Source organism: Cervus elaphus, chromosome 20 (genome assembly GCF_910594005.1).
Source record: "Cervus elaphus chromosome 20, mCerEla1.1, whole genome shotgun sequence".
Taxonomy (NCBI): Eukaryota; Metazoa; Chordata; class Mammalia; order Artiodactyla; family Cervidae; genus Cervus; species Cervus elaphus.
The window spans coordinates 108,435,986-108,443,203 of NC_057834.1; the positions used below are offsets into that span (position 1 = coordinate 108,435,986).

Sequence of the window (7,218 nt, forward strand, 5' to 3'; positions counted from 1 at the left end):
ATAAGGGAACACAGATTAGGGTGTGGGATAAGATGGGGCAGGGGTTGGGCCTCAAGGAAATCTCAAGAGAAAATGCCTGAAAATCAGTGGGACAATGAAGGGGAGAATATGAAGGACTAGACAAACAGCATACACATTAGTACAAGGCCTGAGACAGTAGGCTTTTTCGAGGATCTGGGGTTTGGTTTGGCTGGACTGAGGGTGCTGCCTGGAGAGTGGCCAGAAATGGGGTTGGGAAGGGAGACAGTGGCCAGCTCACAAAGGGCCCATTACATGAGGCTTACGATTAGGTAGTAAGGACAGTGATGAGGAGAGTGATGATATGGACAGCTTACATCATGTGTCTGATGCATCATTATCAATCCAGTGGCTGGCAGAAGAGAGGACAGTAGTGGGAGCATCCAGCCAGTGTCTCTCTGCTCTGGGAGGCCAACAGGATCACCAGAAAGAAGCAGGAAAGAGGCCCAGCGCCCTCTCTAGGCAGACCAGCCATAGTTCTAGTCTCCTTCCTAGTCTTTCCTCGGAGCTGCTACCTTCAGCTGATGCTTTACTTGGGTGAAGGGCCCATGAAGATGTGAAGAATAGCTCTGATGCCACCTTCTGATGGGGATTAGAGCCCAGTGATGATTAGTGAGTGCTGGAGTTTCCAAAGGTAACAACCACAGATTTTGGGCAATTTTTCTGCTGTATTTAGAGAGTGCCATGTAGATTCTAGAGTAAGACTTTCTGGGTTCACATCCAGCTCCCGTACTGTTAAGCTGAGGGCATGTTACTGAAGTCTCTGGGCTTCAATTTCCTCACCTGCAAAATGGGTTTCCAAATAGTCCATACCTCATAGGGTCATTGTGAAGTTTAAAGGGGTATATATATATGTGCTTAGAGGATTTCCTGGATCTTCATAAGGTGGTCATAAGGTGTTATCTTAGAAGGTATTATCTATAATGATCATTTTGTTCTTGTTTGTTTGCTAAGTTGTGTCCAACTACTTTGCAACCCCCTGGACTGCAACCTGCAAGGTTCCTCTGTCCATGGGATTTCCCAGACAAGAATACTGGAGTGGGTTGCCATTTTCCTCTCCAGGAAATCTTCCCAATCCAGGGATTGAAACTGTGTCTCCTGTTGGTGGGCTGGTTCTTTACCACTGAGACACCTGGGCTGACCTTGCTTCTAACAAGATCATTCTTTAAAGACAAAAGCTGTATCTTACAAATATTTTTTGTGGTTTGGACAGAAAATCATGTGTGTGCTAAGTCACTTCAGCACATCCTACTCTTTTCGACCCTATGGACTGTAGTCCACCAATAGCCTCTGTCCATGGGATTCTCCAGGCAAGAATACTGAAGTGGGTTGCCATGCATTCCTCCAAGGGATCTTCCCAACCCAGCCATCAAACTGCATCTCTTATGTCTCCTGCCTTGACAGGCAGGTTCTTTACAACTAGTGTCATCTGGGAAACCCAGACAGAAAATTAGGAATCTTAAATTAGTTTTGGAAAAAGTCTTTCAAAGTCATGGATCTTCTCCCATCCTTTCTCTATTTTCCTCTTAGGGAGACTGGTCCATTATTCCACACACATTGGCTGGGTACCTGTGCCAGGCCTACATCTTTCTGAGATGTAGTGGGAATAAGTAAGACCCACCTGGTTTCTAACCTGCAGGAGCTCCTTGCCTACTGGGAATATAAGAGGCAAATAGCTATAACACAAGCTCCAACAGGATGGAGGCATACAGGAGAGGCTGGTGGAGTCCAAAGAAGAGGAGGTTACAGATAGCTCAAGTTTCACAGGGGTCTTCAAAGAGGAAGTGGCTTCTGACCTGAGCCCCAAGTGATGGGTAGGATGTTGACAGACCTGAGCACAGGGAGGAAGGTCATGGAAAGAGGCAGAAGGTTCCGGACTTCTAAGCATCTCTTGGAGAATCTCAGCAAGGAGCTTCCCATGAAATCCTGCCCTTTCTCCCAACCCATCAAATCACAGGAAGGTATATGCACACACATTGCTGCATCTCTAGATCCTCTGTCTCTGTTCTAGTCTATTTAAGCTTTTTGCAGTTTTACATTGTGCCTCTTCAAGGAAAGAGAAAAGGGGAAGAAAACTAGTGTTTTTGATTACTTACTGGGAGCTAATTATATCATTTATTTAATTTTACAACCCTGTAAAATTGGCATTATTATTGTGCCATTTAACAATGGAGGGAAACCACTGCTCAGAGAAGTTGTGATTTGTCCAAGGACACACAGTGAACTCATTCATTCAATAATTATCTATTGTTTGGGGTAGAACCAGGAATTTTTAAAAAAATTTTATCTTCTAAAATTTATTTATTTATTCATTTTTTATTTAGCCTCACTGTAGGGTTTGCAGGATCTTAGTTCCCTGACAAGGGATTGAACCTGGGCCCCCCACAGTGGAAGTATGGAGTCCTAACCACTGGACTGCCAGGGAATTCCCCAGAACAGGGAACTGAACCTAGGGCACCTTGATTTCAAAGGCCCTTTTATCTTGTTAACACAGGACACTGCTGCTTCTCAATAGGGTCAGATCCTTAAGGGCATAATCCTTTTTCATAGACCCCTCCAACACCTACCAACTGGCATTCATCTTTGGCTCTATAAGGGTCCCAAACAAGGTATTTAATTAATATCATCAGTGTTGACAGTGTTTGAGGGATGGGCTCCTCATCTAACTACCAAATCTTCTTCTCCATCAGGCAGCCAGTTGCCCTTTAATACCTAGTGTTCTCCCCATGTTCAGTTTTGCCAAGTGTCATTAAACCATCGCCCATGGGACTCCCAGGAGCCTCCAGCCCCACCCAGTCCAATGCCCTGTGTTTACGAAGAAGAACCTGAGCCCAGAAAGGGCAGGTGCCTGGTCCAAGGCCACACAGAGATTTAACAGCAGAGCCGGCAGCAGAGCGCTTATTTAGCTGGGAGCCTTGGAAACCACAGACTGCTCATTTTGCTAGGAAGCCCCCAGCTAGACCTGCAAAGTATCTCGGCCAGTTGGTTTAAAGGATTTTCTTTTTCACTCTTTTCACTGACTCCTGAAACAGATTGGGCTGAGCAACTGAGCAGTAGGGAGGCGAAGTAAACAGAATGGGTCCTCGGTGCCCCCGGCATGTCTGTTGTCTGCAGCGACTCATCACTGCCTGTGAGGCTGACAGACACAGCCGCTCCTGCGCCGGTTCCCAGGCTCCTCCTGGGGTGCAGAAAGACCCGCATGGCAACGCCAGGACAGGGGCGCACACAAGAGCCTGTCCTGGGGAACATTTGTGTTATCTTTGTATGCCCCCATGGTGGTGAAGGGGGGTGGGGGATGGTGCCAGGGAGGGGCTGTTGTTGGAGGGGTTCCCTATGACAACAGCACACACTTAAAATCCAAATCTGCAAATCTCACCAGGCTTTCCCTAAGCGCCCCATTGGATGCTTGGAGTCCCTACAGAAACCTAGCGATCAAGAGGAGGGTGTCCAGGATCTGCTACTTTCCAGATGCTGAGTTCCAGCTCTAGCTCTAGCACTACTTTACCTGTCTGACACTCACATCCTAAACTGTAACCTCAGAGATGTCACTTTGGCTCTCTGAGATTTAAGTTGTCCCAGAGGTCCAAATTGGATGGCTGATGTCTATTTTGTAGGGTTCTTTCAGGAATCTGTTGGAAACTAGGGGTGGCTCCAAGTAGAATATGTTTTACAGAAGTATTTTGTTTGTAGCACAATCTACTTCGTTGAATTTTAATGCCTCTGGGGATAGGGTGGGTGTGCACCCTAAAGTTGATTTCCTACCTGTCCCCAACACACATTGTAAATAATACACCCCCTCACCCTTAGCACATGCAATGCCCTTATGCATGTTAGAAAAAAGTAGCTCTTGGTTGGCTGAAGGACCATCCAGTGAAAGAAAAGTTGTTCCTACCTGTAGCTAGACCTTGCTCTGTGCCCTGGTGCATGGTTTGGTGAGCACAGAGCAGACTGCATTTCAGCCCATTCTCACCCTCTCATTGGGGCCCTTCTCAGGTGTACAAGCTGCTCCGTCATGTACTAGTGCCCTGTGTAAACACACTCCCTCCCTCTAAGCAATCAACTGCTTCCCTCATCAGACTGACTAATGCAGCCCTTCAAGGCACTTGAATTTTTGTTCTTTGAGGACAAATGATACACTATACTGAGCACAGTGCCTGTGACACACAGTAGGGTCTGAACAAGAACAATCACAGAGAAGGGGGAGAATTAAATGAGGCAACCCATGTGACAATGCTTGGTGCATAATTCAATGAGTACTTACTGCATGAATGAATGAGCTCACAGAATGGTTGTGAAAACAAGACATAAATCCCCATGTGAAATGTTTAATAACAATAAAATGTTCAAATTATAGCTCAATACAACATCTCAAGAGATGGCGCAAGTTTGCATATGAATGTCAAATGCCAGGCAATAATTTTTATAGGAGTTCAGAAAGGTGGGGGAGATCACTGTGGTGGACTGAGGGTCAAAAGGCCTGGATAGGTGCTTGTTCACGCACTTACACAGCGCATTTATTCATTCATCAAATGTTTCCCAGTCCAGTCTATGGATTCTGGGGAGGCCAAGATGAACAATACAAAGCCCATGGCCTCAAGGTGCTCACAGACTGATAGGAGACTCCAGCAGAGGGACAGTGTAAATATAATGCTAAACTAACATACTGTGGAGAGGAGGGAGAGGGTTCAGTGAGCCAGTACACACAGGAGTGTCATAAACTGTGGCATAGTAACACATGCCTCTGATTACCATCTCTGGCCAGAGATGATTACCATGATTACCATCTCTGATTACCATGATTACCACATTCTGAGTGCATCTCCACCACTCAACCCTTGTTAAGTCCCTAACGTGAGTGTGTGTGTTAGTCACTCAGTCGTGTCCTACCTCTTTGCGACCCCATGGACGGTAGCCTGCCAGGCTCCTCTGTCCATGGAATTCTCCAGAATACTGGAGTGGGTAAGCCTTTCCCTTCTCCAGGGGATCTTCCCAACCCAGGGACTGAACCCAGGTTTCCCGCATTTCAGGTGGACTCTTTACCATCAGAGTCACCAGGGAAGCCCATTAAGTCTCTAAAAAGCCCACCTTTTCTCCTCTTCATCTTACTTGCTCTTTCCTTAAACCTGCCAGCAGCCCTTAAGAGTACTGCACCCTCTACTAGTCAAACCCTTGGAGAGGGAGGGGATGACGCACGAGACTGGACGGGGTGGTTTGCAGCTGTGAGGGAGGCTCATGCCATTCTAGAGCTCCATGGAGCTTCCTCAGAGCCTTTCCTGCAGAGTCCTTCCTCACTGCAGTCACTGATCACCCTGGCAACCGTGCACCCATAGATCCTTTGGTGACAATGCCAGTGATAGTGAGGAGTGTTCTCTTAAACCACCACTGAAGAGGGAGAAAAATACACGCTCTCGAAAAGGCAGCCTGTGGCTCTCAGGCCCCTCTCTCCCTAGGATAAGGGCCGAGCCAGAAGGGACACTTTCATTTCAGAAGCCTTTGTGACCAAAGGCCCTGGGGAAGCAGCAGTGAGGCAGGGGGAAGAGCAGCATCTGTGGGGCCAAGAATTCTCAGGGTCAAATCCTGGCCATGTGACCTCAGTACAGGGGAGCTCAGACACATTAGTTCCTTATCTTTGGGGCTCAGTTTCCCTCTTTGGACAAATGGACATAATTCCTACCTCCCAGACTTACAGTGGGAACTAAAGGAAAGGGGATAGGCATTTGATGAACATAGTTGAGTGTAAAACAGAGGCTCAGAGATTAGCAGATGCAAACTAATATAGAGAGAATGGATAAACAACAAGCTCCTACCATATAGCACAGGGAACTATATTCAGTATCCTGTGATAAAGCATAATGGAAAAGAATATGAAAAAGGATATGAATCACTTGGCTGACACAACTTTGTAAATCAACTATGCTTCAATAAAATAAACTTAAAAAAAAAAACCACCCAGAGGCCCAGATACTGTTTCTAAGATCACTGAGCTAGTTAGCAGCAAAAGCTGAATGAGAACTTCTCTTGTCTTTTGACTCCCAATGTGGCAATCTCTCCCTTCCCCCCTCCCCTCCCCTCCCCTCCCCTCCCCTCCCCTCCCCTCCCCTCCCCTCCCCTAGATGTTGTTCTCCTGCAGGGTTGAGAATGCAGTATTCCAAGGAATATTTGATACTTGATATTAAGCAGTGACCCTACCAAAGGATTCTCCAGGTTATGGAGTGATAATCCTTCCAATCCTACCAAGCTGGGCTGTGGTTTTACAAGGCAGGGTCAGCAAATACGTGGTAAATATCGGCACTATCTAGTCTACTCATGGCCTCCATCAGGAATCAACTGACTTTTCTTTTTCACTGATCTCTGATAAAGACTCCTTTTATCTGATAATGAATCCTTTCATCTCCTGCCAATCAACTGGGACTGTCATTCACTCAGTAAACATTAGGAGCTGTTAGTCACTCAGTTGTGTCTGACTCTTTGTGACCCCATGGACTCTAGCCTACCAAACTCTGTTCATGGGATTCTTCAGGCAAGAATACTGGAGTGGGTAGCCATTCCCTTCTCCAGGGGATCTTCCTCACTCAGGGATCAAGCCTGGGTCTCCTGCATTCCAGGCAGATGCTTTACTGTCTGAGCCATCAGGGGAGACCACTCAACATTAACTGAGTGCCTAAAATGTGTTCCGTCTGTACTGAGGAATATGTTAGACATTGACTCATGAATCTTTACCATTCTAGATGCAACCCGCTGGCCCTCTCGGGTTTCTAATGCTGCTGTGCTCCAAGCTTGGAATCCAAGTAGGACCACAGAGAGGGTTAAGATTTGGGGAAGCCAGGATCTGAATTTGACTCTGTCACCACAGTGGATGCCTTCAATTTTGTCTCCCTGGTACTCCTTCCCTTTTGGGGTCACAGGATCTTGCTGTAGGGGGACTTCCTCTCCTCCAATCCATGGCACCTGGCTACAGGGTTGGGTCTGTGTCAGGCTTGGCCAATCATGGTATCCCTTTATCCTTGTCCAGAGGTTGGATAAGCATATCTCCCTGTCTGGGACAGGGAGAAGTGTTCTGTATTTCTTTGTGTAATATGGTAGGATTCATATGTTTCAAAGGGGGAGAGAATCTCTCTGTCTTGAGAGGATACAAGTGTAGAGCTTTTGTTAACCACATCCCCATCCTGCACTCTCCATACAGGTGAGAAGCTCTCTGCA

General features: G+C 46.7%; 1 non-coding gene across 1 annotated transcript; it reads right to left on the reverse strand.

Annotated features, from left to right (window-relative positions):
- Window positions 1–2,370: 2,370 nt before the first annotated feature.
- TRNAG-UCC lies at window positions 2,371–2,443 on the reverse strand. The gene has a single exon. It is a non-coding gene; the product is annotated as a tRNA-Gly (tRNA).
- Between the last annotated feature and the right edge of the window lie 4,775 nt (window positions 2,444–7,218).